The 25,236-nt window shown below is 35.8% G+C and overlaps 1 protein-coding gene across 43 annotated transcripts in view; it reads left to right on the top strand.

Moving 5' to 3' along the window:
* Ptprd (protein tyrosine phosphatase receptor type D) overlaps positions 1-25,236 on the top strand; it is a 2,219,644-nt gene that overhangs the window by 799,113 nt on the left and 1,395,295 nt on the right. For all 43 annotated transcript variants that reach the window (XM_041632294.1, XM_041632295.1, XM_041632298.1 and 40 more), the window contains exon 5: positions 4,062-4,103. The gene's annotated coding sequence lies outside the window, so the exon portion shown is untranslated. The remainder of the gene's footprint in view (positions 1-4,061; positions 4,104-25,236) is intronic.

Consider the following 25,236-nt stretch of genomic DNA (forward strand, 5'->3'; position numbering starts at 1 on the left):
TCTCAGATGTTTGGCCTCTGAGGGGAAGATCCTTGAAAACAAGCAGAGACCTCAAATGTGACTGGGTGTTTTTATTTATTTATCTATATCTATCTATCTATCTATCTATCTATCTATCTATCTATCTATCATCTATCTATCTATCTCTATCTATCATCTATCTATCTATCTATCTCCATCTATCTATCATCTATCTATTTACTTATTTTAGCTTTTTCTAAAAGTTGAAAGTCTTCATAAATCAATATTAAAACACTAATATTTCACAGGTTAAGTCCTCTGAGCTCTATGATAATAATGAGACATTCTCAAATGAACACAAGAATAATGCAAAAATTTTACTTGAGTTTCCATTAAATAGTAATTGTTCTATTGTTTAAGGATTAGTTCACACCAACTCTTTTGTGTATTGTGTCTTCTTTATATGAATACCAGTGGAACTGAATATTAGTTTTATACATAGTAATTAATATCTTTTTTTGGAAAAAGAACTAAAATGAGTAAACAATTCTTTGAAACTTGATTTTTTCTGTGTAAACTAGGCTAATCTTGGACTTGCTATCTTCATGTTTTTACCCTTCAAATCACAGAATTATAGATTTGAGCTACCATTTGCAGCTAATTTTACCTTCCTTAAAGGATTTTGTTTTTGTTACCCACTAATTATGTCATAAAGTTTCTAATTGTGTGCTGGAGAAATGGTTCAGTGGACAGAGTGACTAATAGACAAGCCTGGGGATGTGAATTCAGACTCGTAGCCCCTGTGTAAAGCTATAAGCAGTAGCATGTGACTGTAATCCCAGGTCTTCAGCGATGAGATGGGGCTGCTACAAGAGAATCCCTGGGAGCTCACATGCATGCTAGTCTAGTGTACCCAGTGATAACCAACAAAAGGTCTGACCTCCATAGGCATAATGTAACATATACACCCTGACCAAAGTCACAAACACATGTGCAGATGAAAAAAAATAATTCTAATTATGACAAAGAAAATAGGATATTTCTTAAGGTATTTCTAGTGCAATTATAGTATTTGATATAATATATATATATATTTCTTACATATCTATATATCCTTTATATATGTATATGTGGACACACACATGGACACATACACACATTTAAGGGATGAAATTAATATCGTAATTGAGTAACTGCTTTCTGACATTGTGCAACATTTGTGGAAAACATAGGAGTACAATTACCTGCAGGACTTCAGGCAGACAGAGGGAAACTTTTGGTGATCGGCAGGGAAAAAAATCATGCACTTGAAGCTGAAATAGATTAACAACTGACACATACTTTGTCCAGGTGCTTACCCAAGAAAGACTCATTTTAAGTAATTGTTAGGCTCTCACAATTTTAGAGGATATATGCAAATCTTGCTGATAAGTAAGCTGTCACCACACATTCATTGGTGGCAGTCCCACTGAATTAATACACATAATACTCTGGGCTGAATTTCCCTTTCCTATTCATCAAATTCATTGTAGAGAACTTTGCAGGTTCCCCATTGCCACACTGTATAGCAATAATACTTCAACCCAGTTATGTGATAAGCAAAACTATTCCTAGATTTGCTAAATGTTTAGTGTGGGAGGAGAGGAAAACAATCAGTTTTGGGAAAGAGTTCCTTGGTAAGGAACTTCCCTGCTACCTAAGAATGCAAACAGCTGGTTAACCAGGGACTGCATTTCTCTGTGAAATTTAGAACCATTCTTGCTGAGGTTGTGGTCCTTCTATTTTGTCTTTTCCCTATTTTCTTTGTTATTATTCTTGTTTCTTAATCTTTGAAGACTTTTATTCACCCAGTTTTAGCTTGTTTTTATTTCAAATAAACTGATCTTCAGAAAGAAAAAAATAATATTCTCTTTTCTAATATAAAATGTTCCCATCACAGGTTTATCTACCCATCATAAATACCAGACCAGTAACTTTAGTACAATTTCTAATGTGGTGATTACTCCTGTAACCAAACAGATATGTTTAGAGGCTGGTTAAATCCTTCCTTTCTAAGATCATCTCTGACTTGGTGGTGCCATGTGTTTCCATGATAATTTATTTTAGCTTGGTAGTGATGCTGACCTCCATGATTTTATACAATCCCACTGTCTCACTCCCACAGCCACAGGCATTAGACTTTTGGATTCTTGTTTTTCTTTACCATGGAGAATATTAAGTGTATCTCTACTATTTAAAGAGATTTTCTGTTCCTCTAGTCATGCCAGACCCTACATAAACTGAACCTAGAATTACATCTATTAAGTTCCATTTTAAAGCTTCATTCCAACAAAACAAAAGAAGTGAAAAGCACTGACATTTTTACTTTAGTTTCTCTAAATAAAAGCTTGTCGTCTGAGTCTGTGTTCCTCAGGAAAAAAAAAAAAACAGAAAGAAATGTAGCAAATAGCAATTTCACCATGAAAATGAAAAGTAGAGTAGCAATGTGAGGATGAAGGCACATCAAGAAATCTAAATACACAACATGTGGGGGTTATTATGACTTATCAACATTTTGCAGTTTTTCAGAGATGGTACTTTTTGGCCATTTCTTGTGTCCCACAAATTATTCTAAGTAATTTATTTTTGATAAATAATTTTACATTTACAAATAACTCACTGTGAAAGGTGAGTTTCAAAGAATGACATACAAATTGCATATAACTGAAAGTGCCTGATAAAACAAAGAATGAAGATTCAAATCCAGAAACTGTCCAATTCTATTTTTCACTATGAACCAAAGTATTTCATATAGAAAATTCTGTTTATAGATGTATGTATAGAGTAATTCTTAATCCTGTTATTATCCATGTTTTGACAAACTGCTAAAGATGTGTGTGTGTTTACCTGTATGTGTGCACCTGCTGTGCACTTGTTTGAGTTCATGTCTGTGCACACATACATGTCTATACTCTTCTATGTATCTTCAGGTTGACTGCAATGCCCTTGCTCTAGAAAGGTCACTGTTGCGATTTCCTTCCACTGTGAGAAAATTCGGCATAATTTCTATACAGTAATTTATATCCCCTAATTTACTATTTAAATTCAGTTGATTTGATTATCCACATAGGTATCTGTAACAACAAAGTCTTATGAGGTTTTGTTAAACTATTAAATGTAAAAGAAATTTGTTTTATTTCTTTCTATGGTTGTTATTTATCATTCAGTGTAAAAATTTCACTTGAATTTGCTGGTATAGATAACAAAGAATATTGTGTTCTGATGCTTTAATTTTTTCTTTCTTATTTTTTACTTATTGTTTTTACATCTGCATTGATAAGTTAATAAGTCCCCTAAACATGAATAAAATAATGGGTTTCTTTAATCCTTTTTACATTCCACTGAAGTTCTTATAATTGCTACAACACATGTGTCAAGAAAGTCCTCAGATTTAGACATGTGCTTTTATGGAATATGTCTTTGAAAATATTTGGAAATTAGAAATGTAATAGAATAATAAAATTAAAATGAGGACATTTGGTTTCATTTCATCTTTTGATTCTTAAAGTGCTCGAGTTCTTTTAAACAACACATTCAAGGCTATTATTTGTGCATTTATTCCAGATTCATTGAGAAACTTGGATGCATTATTACCATGCTAATGACTCACAGTTAGCTTTAATTGGTCTCCACTGCCACTTTTTGATGAGCAAATGTTGTCAGGCTTTTATTATGATTCAATCTGTTTGACCTATTTCTTCTTTCAATTATTCTGAAGACAAATTATATAGCATATTTGAAAAGTGCGAAGTATGATTATTGGCATAAGGTTGACAGAATTTTGAATCAAAATCTGCTTCTGTACTTATTCTTGAAGCAAAAAAGGCTTAAGACATAAAATAATAGAGGTTCTTACAGGTTCAAAATGAGAGCTAGAATAGCATACATATGGCTCACCCTTTTCTGTGGTATTGAACTTAAATTAAAAAGGCAAAAGACAACATATCTTTTAAAGTTAATAGGTAGGTAGATATATATATTGCAATTACAGATTAAAGCTTAAATCAAGTTTTAGTTTTATGTATTGGTATTGAACAATTTCTCTTTTTTCTTTTCATTAGGTTCCTGTCCTGAGACCACAGCAGAAAGTGCCTTGGATGAAGGTGTGTATGATTCACATTCTCTATGTACACAAGTGAATGTTTCTCAGAATTATATTAATGCTGTATGGTTAAAAAGATTCTAATATGATCAAAAGTAGCAGATGATGTCCTCTTTCATCTTGTAGAATATATGTAAGAGGAAATCAGAAGACTAATAGTAAGAAAAAAAACATTGTTGAGTTACCAAAAGTCTTAATCCTCCCAAACACTAACAAAGACTCAAAGAGTCTATCAAGCTGATACTATAGATGTCCTCTCAATAATACAATGAAACCGTTCCAAGGTTTCTGGAGGTCTATCTTTAATGACACTGGTAATATATTACTTAAAAGAGAATATATGTATCCAAATTATTACTAAGATGTATCCAGATTTTCAGTGAACAAATTAGTTAAAACTATCAATCAATTTGAAAACTGCGATATTCAGGAAACCTAATATCCACTGCTTAGTAAAAGGTACATAAATCACTATAAGAGAGGTAAGAAGTAGTGGAATGCGAGTTCCTAGTGTCAGTCCTTTCATACTGGAATGCTAAGAAAGCTTTAGCATCTACTGCAATCAGACCCATCAAGGAGAGTAAAACATAATAACAGAATCCAAAGACAAGGGTGAGTCCAACCCACAATCCACAGAAATATGTCCAAATACAAAAGCATAAACTTAAGGCATTGTGGGATTTTTTTGTAACTTGAAGGTATGGTTTTGAGTATGAAATTCATAAGTGGCAATACAATGTCTCAACATCAGAAGACTGAGTATGCTTACAGACGTGTAGCAAATATGATAACCACTACACTACACAACACATACTTCATTTAGATGGAGATACATAGAATGAGTATAGAGGAAAACCTGTTTGTGAAGAACAAGACACGTACACACTTGAGAACGGTAGTAGCCTGGGATGAAAATTGAAGACTGAATCTTGCGCATAAGAGCTATCAAGGGTTAGTACTTTTCTCCAAAGGAAATACCAAGGGAACACTTACTTCAACTAAAGCTTTCTGGGGCAGTCTTAAGTGAGTCCTCAGACAAGGTAGAGAAACAAGTTTATCCTGGACTTGAGTAAAAATTAGAGAGACTCCTGTGCACTCCCAGTACCTTCCTAATTTCATTAAATCATCAGAGTGAACTACAACCCTTTAAGGATATATCTCTAGAAGTGAATTGGTGAGACAGTACTCTGCAATAAAGTAATTTTATTTTGAAAGAAAAACTGGGTATTGGTTTGTAAGTGTGAGAAAATGTGTCTGTATACATATATGTATAAATATATAGTATCATTAGTAATAATTGAATGCTTTTGCACAAACACAGTATTTAAGGGAATGCAATTAGGTACATATTATAATTTCATTTGACTAAAACATAGTGTATGTGTTCATCCTGTTTCTCTTCTATGAGCACTGAAGTATTCTATAAATGAACATGTGATTAGTTTTATATGCTTTAAATTTTAAGCATTCTTTAGCCCCTCAATGCATTTTTAGTCATCATTTAGGGAGTGATGTGACTTTGTATTATCTAAAGTTAATCTTCTAGTTGATGAGCAGTGCCTAATGAGGAATGAATGGATTCAGACACAAATTTCCCTCATGTAGAGGCTTTACCGAATTGACATTTGACAAGGAACAAATCAAATAGCACAATGCAAAGACTCTCAGTGTCATGTATAATAAACAGACTCACTCTGCTTGCCAGGACTGTTTAGAGTTATCCATTCATGATAGGTTCAAGAATAGCTTTCTGACAACAATTTGAAGGCTAGGATGTTTTCTAGAATAAATTCTAGGGAGTTGTCATGATAGAAGGAATATTTGGGGCTGGTGTTGGGGGTCATGACTTGAAATGGTATTTTCCTTTGCTTTAATTATTGCTGTGACTTCTAACTATGAAACCCTTGGCAAGTAAGTGTAAGTCAAAATGAAATTATCTAGTACTTACCACAGGGCATGAGATGGTCTTGGATAAAATTATATGACTAATGAACTAAGAAAACACTTGACTTGGTTACCTCATATTGAGAATGGCCCTGGCCGTTAGTCCTACAAGGATATAAACCCTGACAACAATGGAATAAGTTGGACGTGGATGTATTTCTAAACAATCCAGACGAGACTCTACCTAGGTAGCACCTTGATATTTGACTTGCAAAGCACCTAAGGAAGCCGTTCTTGGCCAAACTCATGAATGTGCAAGATGATTAATTTGGGATACCTTAAGTTACTAAATCAATAGCAGTCTGTTTAGCAATACAGAAAGCTCACTGTTTGAGCATAATTGTGTCTCTCTATACTTTTATATATAAGAACATTTGCCGCCATTTTGATTACATTTAATAAAGGCCTTTTCATAAAAAATTAGAGTTAGAAATAAAGTAAAATTTTTGCAGATAGCGTCCAACATGAGGAATAAAAGTTTTTCTGCCACCTACAAGCCAGAGAAGGGGCACTGAATAAAGTCCATCTTGCTTGTATCTAGGTCTTAGATTTTCAGCCTCTAAAACAGTGAGCAAGAAATTTGTGTTGTTCCTACCACCCAGTACATGGCATTTCATTACAGCAGTCTGGACTAAAACACAGATTGATATCAAAATGAGGTGCTATTGTGAATACTGCCTAAAGCATGAAGGGCTTTGGAAATTAAGGTTAGAAAGAAGCTTGGAGACCTTAGAGATATGGAGTTGAGATATGTGTGGCTTTGGTGCAGCCTCAGTATGCCTTTTTTTAAAAAAAAATTCAGGAAAATATACTCTGGTCTTGGCTGAATTGTTTCATGTACTTTTATAAAAGATTGAATTTGTGAGCAATGAAAACAGATGTTTTGCTGAGGATATTTCTTAACAGATCTTAACAGCATCTTTGACCTTCATGACTACATCCTCAAGAAGTGAAATGGGTTGAAGAATGGATTATTTTTTAACTCACAGACAATATTCTGCATATATTGACTGAACTTTGGTCATTTCCATCCTTTTCTCCCTAGCTCTCTTTTACCCTGCTCTTTCTTCCAGGGAAAATTTCTTCCCATAAGTTCTCTCTTAACTTGATATGCTTTATTTATTGTTTTTTTAAATATACTGAGTTTTGTTATGAATTCTTTCAGGAGTAGAGAATACTTATTAGAATAAGAGCACTTTAACAGGGTCTATACTACTGAAAATCCCAATATACACCCTTTCTGTTACCTATGAACTATCTGGCTGTAATGCCTAAGTGAAGGCCAGGGCCACCTAGATTCTTCTTTTATGCATGATCAAATGTGAAAGGACCAACCTTGTGAAGGTTTTGTGTAGACAGAAGTTTATGTCCTGCTGGGTCCCATAGCTGCTCAGTTCCAATGAAACACACAGAGGTTTACATTGATTATAACCTGTTTGAACTATTAGCTGAGGCTTACTGTTAACTAGATCTTACAACTTAACCCATAATTCTTATCTTTTTTAGTTATGTGGTTTGGTACCTTTTCTCAGTGAGATATTCCAATCTTACTTTTTCTGTATCTGACTGGTGACTTCGTCTCTGCCTTTCCTCTCCCAAGAATTGCCCTAGTGTGGCTGTTCTGCCTATACTTCCTACCTGGCTACTGATCAATCAGCACTTTTTAAAAATAATATGAATGGCAAATCTTTACATTGTACAAAAGCATTATCCCACAGCATTTTCCTTATTTTCTTTTCGAAACAAGAACTGTAAATTTAGCTTCCTTTCCTAATCATTATCCATAGAAACTTGTAACCAACACTCTAAATAAAGGCAATTATCCATAACCTATTTTTTTTCAGAATGTAGGTGTAGTTTTCTAGGCTACTTTTTGCTGATTGGGGCCTCTAATAATCATCTTAGAAAGAAAATTTAGGATTATGGTCAAGGCCAGACTGAAGTATTCTGTGAGCCTGGGTCATCTCAGCCAGCAGTCTTGAGCCTGTTCTCGATGTAGAACTCAGAGGGAACTGCAACAGAGGTGTTCTGAAACATTGGACCATTGGGCCATGCATTCCCATTGGAGATTTTTCAGGGCATCTTCCTTGATCAAACCTAATTTTCTTACAGAAGATGAATCCATAGCTTCTTATTTCCTATGAAAATAAAAGCAAAACCTCTTTTCCAAAGTAACATGTCTTTTAACTTAAATTTTGAAGTCAAGGCATTTTCAAAATATATATGTTGGATTAATCCAGCAGCATTTATAACCAAAAGTCTTTCAGCAGCTGTTGCTCCTTCCACAGAAGTCAAGCAATGCAAGTAAACACAATAACATACAGTATCCAGATTTTCTGTGTATTTTCCATCTTAACATGGCTTTTTTTTTTAAAAAAAAACACTATTTCTTTCATTTTTATTTTTAATTTTTGATTTTTGGAGACAGGGTTTCTCTGTGTATCTTTGTCTGTCCTGGAACTTACGCTGTATACTAGGGTGACCTCAAATTCAAAGAGATCTGCCTGCTTCTGCCTCCCAAGTGCTGGGGTTAAAGGCATGTGCCACTATACCCAATTACTCTATTTCTTTTTTTAAAAGGACTTTATCTATCCTTTTTCTTTTCTCTTCGAAGGCTTCATATATTTTCAAGAACACTGTAAACAATTTAGAGGTTTTTTTCCCCCCCACTTGAATCTGTCTTTGCTATATATCTCTATCTTTTTCTGAATACATGAGTCCTTAATCTGCTAAGCATTATGGCTAGAATTAAAGCTGTGGCTTTGTTGACTGTCTCCACCCAATTCCTTAGTTTTTTGAGAGTTTATCTTAATGGTAGAGATACAGGTGGGAGTAAAATTTATTGTCACAGTTTTGTGGAGTTTTTAGATCCATGCAACCACCAAGAAGTCTGACACTGGCTGTGCATAACCACCATTTAAGTGTTTAGAAGCAGAGATTCTAAAAGAGTTGCAAGGTTTTTGCCTCTAAAGTGGAGTTAGGAAGTCACTCTTAAAGGAGCCACATCTCTATCCATTGCCAACAAACAGAGCCTATCAGAAAAATACACAGTTATCAAGAAGCTGAGCTCGACTATGTTCTACTCTGTCCAGAATGCTTTAAAAAAAATTCTCCATCTTTACATGGAAATTCCTGCCCCACATTTAGTGCCATTGTTAGATGTAAGCTTATGTTTCAGCATCCCACAGTCTTTCAATCCCCCCAAAACACACAGAGTCTTATATTAATTATAAACTGTTTGGCCTATTAGCTCAGGTTTATTGTTAACTAGCTCTTAAAATTTAAATTTACACATTTTTTGTCTATGTTTAGTCATGAAGCTTGGTATCTTTTCTCAGTCAGATATTCCCATCTTACTTCCTCTGTGTCTGATTGGTGACTTTGTCTCTGCCTTACCTTTTCTAAGATTTCTCTTAGTCTGGTTGCCCAACATACTGACTACTGGCCAATTATCATTTTTTTAAACTAATGTAAGTGTCAATTCTTTACAATGTACAAGAGCATTGTTCCATAGAAGTCTTATGTGGTTAGACCTAGATGTTGCATTGAATTCATGTTTACAATGGCCATGTCAAGATAAGAAGACACTGTTCCACAGAAACCCCGCCCAAACTCTCTTTCATTTTTTTTTCTATTTCCTCTTCTACAATGCTCTTTAAACCCTGGAACTAAGTAATAAGATAGATGCCACATTTAGAGCTAAAGCACTCCACAGTCTCTTTCCACACTTTGACAGATTATAAGTCTGCATTAACCAATGTTTATTCCAAAAAAATAAACTTTTATTGTTTAGGTTGAGAGTGACATTAATTATTGTTATAAACCTTTAAAAGACAGTTTAACATCATTTCCATTTAGAAACACATCAGTAGTAGGTTCTCTTCTGAGCCGTTTAAGCTTCCTCATTACTGGTAATGACAATCTTTAAAATATCAAGGTTGAATTTTCTCTTATGGAACAGATCTTAGGTTTAAAAGTGATTGGTTACTCCCATAGTAGTGATCTCATGATTGCACCAATGGGCACAACATGCTAGACAGGTTGTTATTTTTTTTTCCATTTTTTTATTGAGAAAAGGAGAAAAAAAAACAAGTTTCCACCTTCTCCCAGCCTCCCATTTCCCTCCCACTCCTCCCAACCTTCTCCCCCTCCTCCCACCCTTCTCCCCCTCCCCCCACTCCTCTCCCCCTCCCTCTCCAGTCCAAAGAGCAGTCAGGGTTCCCTGCCCTGTGGTAAGTCCCAGGTCCTCCCCCATCTGTCCATATCTAGGAAGGTGAACATCCAAACTGGCTAGGCTCCCACAAAGCCAGCACATTACGTAGGTTCAAAACCCCTTGCCATTGTCCTTGGCTTCTCATCAGCCCTCATTGTTCGCCATGCTCAGAGAGCTAGAGTGGCTCCCAGATGCCCAAGCCGAGGTCCCCAGTTAGTTCCTTGGGCAGCTGAGGATAGGGAACCTGAAATGACCCTATCCTATAGCAATACTGAAGAATATCTTGCATATCATCATAGAACCTTCATCTGGTGATGGATGGAGATAGAGACAGAGACCCACACTGGAGCACTGGACTGAGCTCCCAAGGTCCCATTGAGGAGCAGAATGAGGGAGAACATGAACAAAGAAGTTGGGACCACGAGGGATGCACCCACCCACTGCGACAGTGGAGCTGATCTATTGGGAGCTCATCAAGGCCAGATGGACTGTGACTGAAAAAGCATGGGATAAAACTGGACAGGTTGTTATTTTAATCATTATACATCCTAGGGTCCACAGCTTGATAGAAAAATTGATAACTTTGCTCCCTCAACAATATGCAAGGCACTTTCTGGCACCGTGAATGCTGACAATCAGGAAACTTCTAACTCAGATACCTCTTAATATCTCAGTGTGCTTCAGCTGAGGTTTGCGATGGCTTCAGCAACAGCGTCTTGGAATTGAGTTTTGTTGGACAACCAAAGGCATTATCAGTTGTTTTCAATAAATTAGGGCTTTCAAGGATCAGTTCTATTGGTCATGAAGGAATTTTTCAGCAACAACAACAAAACAAAAAAATAAAAAATAAAAAAATAAACCCCAACAACAGCAAAACTCCAGAATTTAAAGATTTGGGAAATTTTACCCATTTATGTTTCAAAAAGTAGGAGGTATGTGTTTTTTGAAAAGTACCTAAACTTACTAGACTGTCATTTGAAAGCTTGGATGATATTTTTTAATGCAGGATCAGTGTGTGTGTGTGTGTGTGTGTGTGTGTGTGTGTGTGTGGTCTTTACAGAAACAGGGCAAGAGAACTTGTATAATCATAAACCATAATGCAGGCGACTTATAAGGATAGATAGAAGTAGTTGTTCCCTTAAGGACTGCAAGAAAATTAAGTTATTGCAGTAAGATTACCCATTTCTGGGACATCTGGGAATAGGAAGTATTTGCTCTTGAGTAATTTGAGCATTTTTTTTTTGGCAAAAGTAGCTTAACATGTATAAATGTACAATGGACTGGTGTTGACTGAGGTTTTCTGTCCTACCCAGTTCCCGCAATTATTAAGTCTCAAAGAAATCACACAGAGGTCTACATTAGTTATAAACTGATTGGCCTCGTAGCTCAGACTTCTTATTAACTCTTACAACATTTATTAGCCCGTTATTCTTGTCTATGTTAGCCATGTGGTTTAGTAACCTTATTCGGCAAGGCAATCACATCTTGCTTCTTCTGTGGCTGGGTTACACCTGCAGACTAGGACTTCCTTTTTCCCAGAATTCTCCTGTTCTCATTGACCTGCCTCTACTTCCTGTCTGGTTGTCCCACCTATATTTCCTGCCTGGCTACTGGTCAATCAGCATTTATTTAAAATGTAATTCACAGAATACAAACCATTGTCCCACACCAGACTGGAGGAGATAAAAGTGTTGGGGTGTCTGGAACTCTAGAAACAGGCATATTATAGTAGAAACATACTGACGGTTACTTGGGAAAACACTGACATTTGCCAATACTGACTTCTCTGAGCTTTAAAGCACTGACTGAGAGTACTCATGGTTTAAAGCTATTCAACTGAAAAACACAGAAGTTCATTCAAGGTAGCAGGAACCCTAAGACACCTCCAATTTCTATTTTCATCAGTACTGTGATTTCTGAGTTGTGGGAATGCCTAAAAGACAGCCAAAAGCTACAAAAGCAGAGAAGAGGAGCAGAGATTGATTCAAACAGTACATATTCATCAACTGTAATGTGCTCTAGCTGGCAGCCAGTATCCCTTCCAACTCGCTCAAATCCAGCCTGGACTGTGTACCTGTTGCTACAATATCACAGTGAACCAGGCTAGATTAAACACCTAGAAAGTTGTAAGAAACATGACTGTCAAGACTGACAAAAGATATGTACAAACAAAAGGATGAGTTGCTTTGAAAAACTATTATTCCTGTCAAGATCATCAAAATATTTTGGTAAAGAACTTGAATATTAAAGCTATGAAATACATATGACACTTTGTTTTTAATTGAATAACACATTATGGCAAATCTGTTTCCTTTCTATGTAAGTCATATTCTTGGTATCTTAATCTCATTTGAAATTACACAGCCTTTCAAACATTTTAATATCACTAAAATGTTATATTTTTATTTAGAAGGAGTTCTAGTTATATTTACTGTTGTGAGTCTTCCTCTGTGAGGTACAGGATAGAGTGAGTGTCCTGGGATGCTCAAGGTCTATAAAGGTGAGTGTGATGTGAATGAGTGAGCAAGGGCCATGGGGGAGCAGAAATGGGGAAGATTTCTTTTTCACATCATGTCCTCTTTCTGGTGGCATATGTCTAGGCCTAGGTAAGGCACAGTGTAGGGATATCAATATTTCACTAACTCCTTTCGGCAAATGTCTGTGCACTTAGACCAGTGTGTACTTGTTACTGCTTCTCTGACTCTGTCTCTCTGTGTCAGATGGTGTGTGCTTCAGGACACCTCTGACAGTCACGGTGTGGGAGTCCTTGCATGAAGAGTACATCTGGTAGATTCAGGAAGGAACAGACCAATGACATAGTAGTTCTGACTCACACTTGTCTTTGACTTCATGTCCCATCCCATTTCAGTTTCTCTCTCAGGAAACCACAGGACACACTTCTTGAGTAAAGCTGCATGTTTATATATTTCTTTCAATAATATACATGCCTCAAATTTAAAAAAAAAAGTAAGCCTTACTCCATGGAAAGTAATTTAACAGAAATAAGAGTGATGTACTAATGCCTGTTGTCTTCTCAGGGAAGTGGTTGGTAGGTTTGCTAACAGCACTATCATTAGAAAACGATACATTAAGTAGAAGAATGACTTTTTGTGCTACATTTTCTCTTGAGGTAAACACTGTGTGGTTTAAACACAGACAGAAGCATTAGGCTCCACAAGGGATATATCTAGTGGGTGAGTTGGAACATTTCCCAGCAATGCTGGAGACTTACCCACAACCTCCAAAGTAGGCTCTATTCAAACACAAGCACTATTGAGTTTCTTAGAAGTATAAATTAAAAAGACTAGATTTTGGAGAAATTAAGTAAGAGTGTCCAAGAACTAGTTTCAAACACTTCCTAGACTATGCCTGAAGGAGAGAAGCTGGATAACAGTCACAACCTTGACCTGGAGGGACAGGGTTACAGGGTTGTGGTTACAGTGAGCAGGGTGGACAATGTATTTTTGGAAGTATGAGATATAACTTTTTATGTACTCTTCGGGAAATTACAATGGAGAACAAGGTTTCCAGTTAAATGTGGAAACTGAGTCATAAAGCACAGTAGTAAATACATATCAGTTAAATGGTGTAATGGACTCCAAACCCACATTCTTTCTATGAAATTATAGTAATCAGCTTTAGATATGTAAGGAAAAAGTTTGTCTAATAATCTGTTTTTTTTTAATCAAGGAGAAGGTAATGATTTTAAAATAAATTATGCTCTAACTTTTCAACTTTAAGCCTTTCTGAAATTGTATTTTGTAATAGAAAGATAAGTGAAAGAAGATTAATCCATAAAATTTATACTAAAAGTCTCTATCTCCAGATATATTTCATTCCTCTAGTAGCTATTGTAAGTCCAGTAACTGCAGTTACAGCTGCAGATGCCAAAACGACACTCTCTTACCACTTGGTTTTAATCATGAAATCTAAACAGTTTAATGTGTGTGTAGCAGAATTTCCATTTGTACAGATTTAAATGAAGAGTAAATATTATATTGTTTCATATGCACAATGGAAGATGAAAGTTTCCTTGTCAGTTTGTTTATTCTCATTTGTAAACAATTGCTAAGGAAATTATCATGAAAGAAATCTAAGTAAACAAAGCCCATATTTACTGTGTGACTTAAAGTGGTCTAGTGCCTTGTTGACACACTGAGAATACCATCAAAGTTAAATAATTATGTAAGAAATGTTCTTTTGATTGTTGATTCGGCAAAGACCTTTAATAAAGCATATTCTCCTAGACACTCAGCAGTTTAAATGATTCCATAAAAAACATGCAATGACAAATACTACTTACCAAATCTAATAGAAAAGTGTTTTAAATTCTGTAGTAAAACTACAGTAATGCTGAATACTGAAAAATATCAAATCAGTATAACTACATGATAAGTAGTATTTTCTTTTTAAGAATATTTGATTTAGATCCAACTAGGTTTAATTCCATTTTTCTGCACTGATATCAAATCTACTCACTGTGGAACTGACCATCATCAAGACAAAATTAAGTGGAATTTATGCATTGTATCTCTCTATCTGTGTATCTATCTATCTATCATCTGTCTATCATCTATCTGTGTATCTATCTATCTATCATCTGTCTATCATCTATCTATCCATTTTTCTGCACTGATATCAAATCTACTCACTGTGGAACTGACCATCATCAGGACAAAATTAAGTGGAATTTATGCATTGTATCTCTCTATCTGTGTATCTATCTATCTATCATCTGTCTATCATCTATCTATCTATGTATCTATGTATCTATCTATCTATCTATCTATCTATCTATCTACAGTAGATAAACCAACCCCTTTTATAGCCAACCCCCTTTAAATGAAAAGAAACATCTATAAAGTATTTGGGAATTTTGGAAGTAGTTTTTTAGACTACTATGTGCTGAATGGGATGCTGTTAATCAGGCCTTTGATGAGGTATCCTGTGTGGTTGTTCCATCCCAACCAGCAGTGCTGAAGCTGTCATTAGTGCTGGACTACCTGTGTCATCACTTCAGGATATCTTACTTGATTAAATAACATATTAGCTGGTAAGGAATTAACAGCTTTCCGTCTTCTGTGGAGACAAAGCAGAAACTCTTTTCCAAAATAACATATCCTTAAACTCAAATTTTGAAGTCAAAATGCCTTTAAATATATATATATATATATATATATATATATATATATATATGTATATACATATGTTGGTTTAGGTTAGCATCCCCAAGAATCAAATGTATCTGTAGTCAGAAAATTCAGAGGAAACACAATAATATATATAATTCAGACTCTGTATATTTTTCATCTTTATGAGGCTTAATATGCATATATTTTATTACTCTATTCCTTTTTAAGGATTTTTAGATCACTATTTTAATCTGTGACTGTTTCTATTCCTTCTTTTCTCTTTCCCAAACCTATGAACATTTATCAAACATGCTGTGACCTGTTCAGAAGTTTTTGTGTCTGAATCTGTCCTATTGTGCATCTGAAATCCTTTTTTGACCAGGGTAAGCAGTGTGAGCACAGTAGCCCTGGATGCTCACTCCACCTTCTGCCTCTCTTAGCCTTTCAATAAGGCAGAGGAATGTTCACTATTCACTGCCACCTCTGGGACCATAGGATGGGAGTCATGCTCACCACCTCAACCCTGGGAGGCACCATGCAGCACATAAACCCTTTATAGCCTGAGTAAAAGCAAAATCTGATGAGGAAACTCTGCAACCTAGTAATGTTCCTGGGTATCTTGGTGGGAATCTGCCCTGCTCTCCTGCCTGTGTATGTCCAGAAGACCTGATGCAGCCCCTTGGTCATGCAGAAAATGCTGTTACAAGTACTCTCTCAACTACTTTCCTCCTGACTCTGAGGGGACATACAAGTACCTAGAACAGAGTGGGTGGTGGGCCATACATGTTAGCCCCATGTTGGGTAGAATATGTAAACAGAGAATTTTCTGTGTCTTGTTTGGTCCCACTAGACCAGTTTCTCTTTGTCTGCCTGTTCCCCGATCACCACTCAAAGGCTATCTATATGTATATTATAATTATTTGGAAAATGGCTTAGGTGTCTTACTTGCCAGCTCTAACCATAAATTAACCCATTTGTATTAGTTTATATTTTACCACAATGCTCGTTGCTTGATATCTCATATCTTGCTTCCCTGGTCGCTACATGGTATCTCCTTGACTCCCCCTTCTCTCTCTCTCTTTCTCTCTCTCTCTCTCTCTCTCTCTCTCTCTCTCTCCTCTCTCTGTATCTTGGCTTGAACTTCCCACCTGCTTTAATATGCTAAGCCATTGACTGAAACAGCTTTATTCATCAACCAATAAAAGCAACAAGTATCTACAGAAGGATATTCCATATCACTTTGACTTACATGCGCTCTAAGGAACCTCACATGTCTCTCTGCGACAGCAGAAATCTCACAGGGAGAAACAAGTTTATCTGAGTTTATCTAGATGTAATGATTTTGGGGAAAGTGACTTATTGACACTAGGATTCAGAACAGGTAGAAGTCGAGGGAAGAAAATATTATCCTAGGTGCCGCTATTCCAAAACTAAGAGGAATTTAGATACTATGAGGGAGATGTATTACTTCCAGGTGAGAATAAAGGAGCTAAATGGCAGGCAGATGGCTGAGCTGCTGTAGGATAGGTCTAGTTGTTTTCCAGTTGATACCTTAGTATTCAAGATGGAAAGATTTTTAAAAAGTGTCATTGACATGGACAAGCAAGTAACAACTTTTAAAATATAACACAGAAACTGTAAGTGCATTTTCATATTTATTTAAGTATATGTAAATTTAATTGCAGGTATTAATATATGTAAGAATTCTATAGTGAATGCATAGCTCTGAAAAAGCATCCATTAAGATGGGATCAGTAATTGTGATGCTGAGAATCCAAGGGGTTTTCACTTGCTTCTCTATTCTTTTTATTATTCTTGAAGTCTCCACATGATTAGATGATAATACAAACCCTAAACAAAACAAGGGGCTGTTTTATTGACAAGAGATAAATAGGACAACAGTATCCTATTATTAAATTTTTATTCAGTTTTTCTTGATAATTTCAGTAAGAAAAATGCAAGTTGATTTTTTGTCAAAAAATAAAACAAAATTGGAGAAAACAGAACAAAATACCTTCACAATATTCTCTTGTAGATACAAATGACTTTTGAGTTGATGCTCAACAAATTCCAGCTGTTAATACCTTTCTCAGAGTTTTTTATTTGAATCTACCCCAATTTGCCTAAGCTTTCTTTTCCTCTTTGAAACAATAATGATTCATTTCTAATTCTCATACGCATTTGTCAAATGTAACATAGTCATTATTGTTCAAAGAGGAGGAAAGGTAAGCATGCTTTGGTGTAAGTTTGGGCTGGCAGCCACTTAGGTAGCCGTGTTCTCATCCTTCACACGTCAGTGTCATCAGTGCCTATCATGCACACTTGCAATTATGGAAAGCAAATTTCCTCCAACCAGTTCCTTCCGATTTTACATTTTAGTATCTTTCCTTGAAAATGTGTTGAAAGATTTGGGCGGGGTACAGCAGTTTATCCATGGTCAATGCGGATAACTGTCCTCATCTTAAAGAGAATAAGAGATATTTTATTCTGGAAACATTTTTGTCTACTATGATCTGGAAACACATATTTAATTTACCCAAGATTCCATGTTCCAATGTGGAAGCAATTTCAAGGAGTTTTACAGTTTTATGGAACAATGAGAATCATAAATCAAGGCAAGTTTAAAGTTCATTGGTGGGTACCTCAGGGAAAGAATTACAACAAAATGAGGGAATATGTTCTGTTATCCCAAAAAGCTAGCTCATGACATTCTCAACTGTTGGCTTGGTAAAAGATAGTACTCTGCTAAATTAGTAGATTTCAGGAGGTTTTTATTCAGACACAGAGTTGGGCAATGGACAGCTATCCAGGGGACTAACACTGGCCCAAGATAAATCTCATTAGCCTCTGGACCTGCAACAGCGCAGCTTCTGCACATCAGTACCGTGTTTCCTCGGTTGACCTCTGCAGACACAGCTTCTTTCCAGGAATTTTAACTCAGCACATCATGTTAACCATAGGGATCACCCCAAACACCAGATGCAGAAAGGCTGAACAAACATTGTTTCATTACTTTTCTATGTAAAGTGGATACTGAATTCACATAACAAGATGACTTAAACGTCCCATTTATATTTCACAATATTACAATAGTTTTTTTTTTCACAAATAGACCTGCAAGCAGTAAATAATGATTCAGCATACAGAGGGCAACAATACTGCGATGTTTAATTATATAGAACATAGTTTAGGTTTGTATCTGTGACTGTCCCTTTGTCTTTCTAACTGCTTTCTCTTAGAACATCCCTGAGAAGCACACAGGAGCTGATACTACTTATTACTATTTGCAGAGAGATTGAATCATGGGGACATTAAGTATCTTGAAAAGGATCACAGAGTCAGTATGTCAGTCAGCACAAACACTTCATCACCCAGCTCCTTGGTCACTATGTTTCTCAACAATAATCAGAGATTCTATTTATTTTGCTTCCATTATCTCTTCTTTGAATAATATACAAGTTATCAAATTTGCTATGAAATTTATTATGGGAAGTACAATATATATGAATACTAGAGAGTTAAAAATATAATGTATAATTATGTTACAAAAATACCGGTCTTTCTCTCTCTCTCTCTCTCTCTCTCTCTCTCTCTCTCTCTCTCGGTCAGATCTTAGTATGTGATTTATGTTAGCCATGAAAGTGTTATGTAGACGAGAATGGCTTCAAACTCACAGAGATCTTCCTACATCTGTTTTTATGCTTCTGCTATACAAAGCACCTAACTTAATTCTGTGCTTTTTTGAAAACTGACTTTTCTTGTTCTTCAAGTTTCTTTTCAGTATTCTTATTTCATAATTAGTATTTATTCCATCCATCTATTCATGCATATAATAGATCTCTACTGAGCCTCTGAGAATAAACAAAGCACAGTCTTTGTCCTCAATCTCTGTAGTATGGTAAAGGAACATAAAGACAGAAAAATTGTATAATATGATAATTCTGTATTAGAGTTGTGTGGAAAGCAAGGTGAGAAGACTCCCTGTGTCCCTAGACCCTGTCTGTGAGAATGCAGAGTGTCTTCTCAGAAAATGGGAGATTTGAACAAGGTTTATTTTTGAGTGATGAGCATAATTTACATGAATTCAGAGCACAGATAGAAGCATGCACAAAGGAGTTCTAAGTCTCTCCCATGGAAGATAAAAATGTCCATGACTGGACCATTATTTTCAAATTTTTGTTACCTCAAGGTGAACAGTGGATCCCCTTCAAACATATGACCTTGAATCTTGTGAGCTCCCCTCACTAAATCTTCCATCAGTTGTGGAGCTCATAAACTTCAATACTTAAACTTTTATTTTGAAATGTATGCAGGCAAATATAAAGGTCGCTAACATTTTAAAACACTAAAACTACACAGAGGGAACAGTCATCTCCCAAATTGGCCTGGTATAGTTCAGCCTAAAGGGTATTTTTGCAACTGAGAAGAAAACCCTCAAAATATAATGGAAACACTGACAGACATTTAACTATAACAGCTCTGGTGGGTCCAGACATAATTCACTTCATAATACAAATTGATATGTTATCCAGAGGGGTCCCTGCACTGGTGTTATTGAATGTCTTTTAAAAAGTTCTGGTTCCAGGCTACAGAGTAACAAAATGAACCCGAATGATTCTTTCTGGACAAATTTGAAGTTGGTCCCTCAATTACAATAGGGATGTCCTTAAGGCAGGCAACATGGAAATGTCCTTTACAAAAGCAGCTAAAGTGCAGGAAGCAAATGGAACGAAACAAAGTTTGTTGTATTAAAAGTCTAATACTTCTTCCCACAAGGCTTACTTAGTGCTTTGCACCCAGAGGTGAAGGAGGCTCTGGCTTCTATATAAGTGGGGTCAGCTGTTAAGTGGGAGATGAGAACACTCTCTGTTTGCAAAAAAATCATGTGCGATGCCAAAGATCAGGCACCCCAGTGAACTTGCTGGCCAGACTGTTCCATGGTTTTAAATACCATGCAAATGAATTCAATCTGAAGGGACCCTCATTGCCAAGCTCGTCTAGGGCTTTGATGACTTGTTCCAGAAAGGTTCTTCCAGGTCACACTTAATGGATCTTATAAACAGCATAAAAAGATTTTTCCAAATGTGTTATGCAGCTAATAATTTGAGGGCAAAAATAATCGCCCTTTGTTTCACTGCTGTCCCCTTCCCCAAATGCAAGCTCTTGAGATGTCTTTATTGAAAATGTTTAGTAATGGTGTGATTATTTTCTCAGATCTAGATTCCTACTAAGTTTGCTCTTCAATTTTATGTGCAGAGGTGCGGGTCTGATGACTGGGACTTGAATTCTCAAAGTAACGCCGAATCCTGACAAGCATGCCTGGTGCTTGCAGAAAATTAGCCAACAAAAGAATTTAGTGTCAGCTTTTCCAATGTAAACGGTATAATCTTGAGTCCATTGTAACCTTTACAGGCCTCAATTTCCTCATCTCTAAAATGAAGGTCAAAGCTATCTCTTATGTCCGTTAATGTTGGTCCATGGTACCATTTAAGACTGCTAATGAGTTACTTAAATATTGAAGTCTGCATTAAGCCTTACAGAAAGCATAACTGGCAAGATTTTCCTCTCAATTATTTGTGCTAATAGGGGCCAAAATGGCATGGATACTTTAAATTCATAGATAATCCCCAAATTTCAATTTAGCTGAGTGTTCCAAAATCCTCCTCTGCCAAACCATTTGCAGGGGATTCAAACAATTAGTAGACACTGGCTCACATGAGATTTATCTCCTTTATAATTTGTCCTGTTTCTACCATTTCAAGGCCTGGATATTTCAACATATGAATTAAAAAAAATAGAGATGAGGAACCAAACAAGTGAAGTTTATGCATAGCCAACAAGTAGTCTTTAATATGTTCTGTCACTGTTATTAATTTGATGTTTATGATTTTACGCCACATACTTTAATAAGCACTTTACCTAAACCCTGTGAGGTGAATATAGTTTTTCAAGGCTGCTGTAAGCCACTGTGCCTCACTGAGAGGCTTATAGAACAGCAACACACTGAGAAGTCCTAGGGACTCGAGCTCCATGCTGACCAGTGTACACGTTCTCAGGTCTCAGAAGGTGTGAGTCTCAAGTCCCTCTTCCAGTTACTAGTATCTTACTGGCAATCTGTGGGACTCTCTCATTTATAGACGCCTCATTCTAATGACTGTCTTAATGTTCCTGTTGTATTCTCTTATTCTCAAGGTATTAATTGCAGAAAATAGCAGTTATATTGGACTGAGGATGGACCGAGCTCATCCTCCTTTGGTATGACCAAAGTATCACACCACACTCCTTCAGTATGACCCCTACCTTCTTAAGTGTGGCCTCCCCTCATTCAGTATGATACTACCTTCACTCAGTACAACCTCATTTTAACTGATATCTTGATGTTAGTTTTTATTTCGAAATATGGTTCCAAGTAGGTTAGGACTTAAACTACACCTTTATGGGAGAGCTGCAATCTAATCTACAACAAATCATTATTATTTTCAAATTGCCCACAATGCAAACTATTTGTTTAGGGAATTAATTTACCTAAAGTCAAAAAGCCAATCATGCCGAATTGGGTTACATATAAACAAAGTAAATGAATGACTCCATGTGTTGCTTAGTGGATTATCTTGGAACTATAAATAAATAAATAAATAAATAAATAAATAAACCCAAACAAACAAACAGCAACAAAAACATATGTTACATCAGATTTCTTGGACTTTGAACACAGAACAAAATGTGCTTGATCAGTTTAAAGATGATGTATTGTATGTAACAACACTGAGTGACATCTTAGATTCATGGAAGGCATCAAAACTCATTGAAAAAGTCAGAATAAATTTTATATATACTCACACAGATAAAAGTGTAGGTAAAATGAAAATTCTGGAAAGGACACAAAGAGAAGGTAATATTAGGTGATAAAGAATGAAAGATGGAAAAAGGATACATGGTTTATAAAATTGAAATCGATTCTGGGTGTGGGGGAGGCAAGAGTCAGGAAATAGTAGTGCTAGTTAACAAAACATAACAAAACACTTAGCTGAAAAGTTTCATAATGACATCTAACATATTATAGGCTAATTTTTAAAACATGAACATTTTAAAGGGTGTACAAAGGATGACATGAATTAAACAAATAGCAATAAGAGAAACCAACCTAGACATCAAAATCACCTTGGAAATATAATATAACGATTTATGCATGTAATTCCTGTGAAATATATATTATATATGTAATACATTTTAATATATATTATTTATATTATTTGGAAGTCCAATTATAGAGTATCTCTGTAAAGAGAATATTTTTGTTTTGTTCTTTATTTGTTTTTTACTTCAATGTTTTCCTATTAATGTTGATTTAATAACAACTCTAGCAAGCATTGTTTTGATTGCTTTACTCTGTGGCTATAAGTATATTTGTTTTATATTTCCATTCAAGAATGAGTCATTCTAGTGCATTTAGAGAGAGGGAACACAGCACTCCGAAGTCATACAATAACTGAGCTGCAACCTCACTCTTAACAAGTAGCATGTTTCCTAGAACTCTGTCTCTAAAGCTTTGTCATGTTTCTTAACCTTCCTTCAAGGTGTTCCCGGAGACAATGACTACCTGTTCGTCAATCGGGCTTTATTGTATTTAATATATTAATATTGATATAATTAATAAAAATGAAATTTATTTAATATATGAGGTAATGGTAGAATAAAGCAGAAACTGGGATTTTGGAAAGAGGCTGTGGGACAAGGGATGGATGTTTAAAAGATCGAACTAATGGGAATGCTCCATCGATCCCTGAGTCCCAGATGTCCTTCAGTGCTGCCAAGTGATCTTTTCTTCCTAATGATTTCCTCATCTTAAGATTTCGGTTGGATGGTCAGAAATGTCCCAAACTCACTATTCTCAAAACTTTTTTAGAAAGCACTGTATTTGATAAACATGTCATTAAAATACCAATGTCTGTGGGCAATCTTGGGGCTTTACAGTACATAGATTATGGAAAGTCAGTTTCGTTTATGCTCTGATTTAGCAAACCCTCCCCAAGACTTGCTACAGTGCCTTCAGGGAAGTCTTTGATGCAGGACAGGGTACACAGAGAGAGAGCTGGGAACTAGGTTTCCTGAGCAGAGTTTTGGTAAGATCATGATTTGTTTACGTCTGACACAAGAGACTCTATTAGTTTTTTTTCTAATGAATTCATAGAATAGAAGCTTAATCTCATTATTTGCAACTATGTTTTAATTTCTTTGCTGATGAAGTAAAGCAAAAAAAGCATCTTCTTTTTACAGTGATTGTCATTTATATTCTTTTGTTTTGAGCATTGTAATGATAGGTACATGAGTACATAATTGTAGGAGTAAAATTACACTTTTCAATGATCATCACTTTTGATTTCATTTAGAGTATGCCTTAGGGAGAGGGATAAGAGATATGACATGATAGTAAAACTTTGCAATTTGCATTAATAACAGTTGGTAAAATAGGGTGCTATTTTAAATCAGTTTTCTATTTAATCATATAAGGTTTCATTTTGCCAATTAGAATTCCCATTTCTGAATCCACAGAACTATTGTCTATGAAATTCTGTGTAAATAGTTTCACATACTTGAGATAATATGTGAGTACATTTTACTTCATATAGGCAGTGAGATGAGATGTATTTGCTTGTTACTTGAATTTCTCTTAGCTTTTTCTAATGCCAACTGAATGCAACTCCTTCATTATGTCTTCTTTCTTTGTAAGTGGACAAGAGGGAATCAGGGCAACAAGTAGTCAGTCTAGAGCTGTTCAAAGAACTAACTCTCCTAGCTGTTGTCTTATAACATTTCAAATGGGTATAAGAGTGTTAATGCAGGATTCTTCCTGAGGCCTACATTGCTCGAAAGAATTTCTAAAACAAAGAAATGATTTATTAAGAGGTCAGACATTCTCTGCTGCTTCGTGTATGCTTGAGATTCTATGCAGGCCATTGCTTTGTAATGGATTCATAGAGGAATCAAGACTATTAAACAATGATTGATCTGATAATAACATCTGATAATGATATCCAGTGTTGGATTATATTATAGTCACTGCTCTCAGAATTTAAGGGATCAATAAATAAAACCACATTCTTCCCTTACTGAACTTGCAAACAATTTAGTATTAAGACCCAGAAGGCAGTCAATAGGTAGTTTTATTATAAAGATTATTGGAAAATACAGATTCAGAAGTGTGGGTACTATGACCAAGCGCCCCACCAGTGAGGTAAGCAAAGTGCCCAGCCTAGTCATCAGTGTAGCTGGACAGCTGTCTAGCAGCACCAAGTTTGTCCCTTTGCTGAAAGGTGTCAGTGGTATTGACAGAGAGATGAGGGCTGGAAGGCACTGAGAGCCAGAGGGTGTGGAGCTGGATGAGCCCAGGGACTCTGCAAGTCTCTGTATTGGAGGAACACAAGAAAGGCCAGGTATGCTATTCTTATGAAGATCCTGTTGGGAAAATGATAAAAGAGGGAACAGATGGATGATTTTGCTCACGGTCTTCTGGCTAGAGACTTTCTTAGCCTGTTAGGACTAAACACAATACTAACTTATCTGGTCTAAAGTTAGTCCTGTCCATGTTGTCAATTATGATTAAAATATGATACATAAAATAGGGCTGTAATATAAAAAGTCTATGAACTGCATGATTTTATTAAAACCTCACTTTGACTTACCTTCCTATATAAAAGACGATTAGCCTTAAGGTAAAAATTCCTAATTAGATTCCAAGATTTTATAGTTCAAAATTAATGTCTGTTTGCTTATCTGGCCAGCTGGATATCTACAATGGTTACTGATGATAACAGGTGAGTTAATTGTCTCTCAGTGAAAACGTT

The sequence above is a fragment of the Microtus oregoni genome, unplaced genomic scaffold, assembly GCF_018167655.1.
Source record: "Microtus oregoni isolate MIOR12 unplaced genomic scaffold, Mior012 000041F_ref0000270, whole genome shotgun sequence".
Lineage (NCBI taxonomy): Eukaryota > Metazoa > Chordata > Mammalia > Rodentia > Cricetidae > Microtus > Microtus oregoni.